At 59.0% G+C, this 836-nt stretch overlaps 1 non-coding gene across 1 annotated transcript; it reads right to left on the reverse strand.

Moving 5' to 3' along the window:
* Window positions 1–617: 617 nt before the first annotated feature.
* Window positions 618–736, reverse strand: LOC116217742. The gene has a single exon (XR_004162421.1). It is a non-coding gene; the product is annotated as a 5S ribosomal RNA (ribosomal RNA).
* Between the last annotated feature and the right edge of the window lie 100 nt (window positions 737–836).

The following is an 836-nucleotide window of genomic DNA, read 5'->3' on the forward strand; positions in this document are numbered from 1 at the left end:
TGACTGCGGCCTGCGGGCCGTGAAGGACCGAAACGAGCGCATGACCAGAGGTGGGGGTGACACATCTTCCCCCACAGTTGGAGAACGGCTCAGCGAGCACTGACCCCATGTCCTGCAGGGAAGAGCTCAAATGCCCTCCTGAGTGAGCTACACCCGGAGCATATTCCCAGGGCACTACTTGGTGCGTACGGCAGCTCCACAGTAGGTCGGTGGACGCTGGGAAGGAAGATGAGAAACAGGGTAAACCCAAGAGACTGAGAAGAGAGTGAAAATGGAGACTGACAACGAGTGGGCGATCCCACAGGGAACCTGGGATGGGATCCGGCAGTGGGCACTCCAGAGCATGGCACGGTCCCTTGCAGGCACACGTGGGCTATTAGACAAGCGCCTGCTGCAGTGATGGAAGGCAAAGCCAGACGAGACAGTGGAGAGAAGAAAGGGAAAAGGAGAGGAGCGAATCAAGAAGTGAGGCAAGGAAGAAAAGGCCAAATTGACACTAACTCAGTAGGGACTACAAAACAGCATATCGGAACGCTGTCCCCAAACACAAAAGCTCACGCCTCCCGCGGCCAGCCCGCCGGCGCGGGAGCGGAGGGCAACAAAAGCCCGTCAGCAAAAGCCTACAGCACCCGGTATTCCCAGGAGGTCTCCCATCCAAGTACTAACCAGGCCCGACCCTGCTTAGCTTCCGAGATCGGACGAGATCGGGCGTTGCCAGGGTGGGATGGCCGTAGACGCTGCGTGCTCCTGCTCCGGCCCTCTTCCCACCTGCACACCACTGACACCACCCGCCACACAATGGGAAAAGTGCCGCCTCAGCCACCAACAAAAGGCGC

The sequence above is a fragment of the Meleagris gallopavo genome, unplaced genomic scaffold (genome assembly GCF_000146605.3).
Source record: "Meleagris gallopavo isolate NT-WF06-2002-E0010 breed Aviagen turkey brand Nicholas breeding stock unplaced genomic scaffold, Turkey_5.1 ChrUn_random_7180001932475, whole genome shotgun sequence".
NCBI classification, from domain to species: Eukaryota; Metazoa; Chordata; class Aves; order Galliformes; family Phasianidae; genus Meleagris; species Meleagris gallopavo.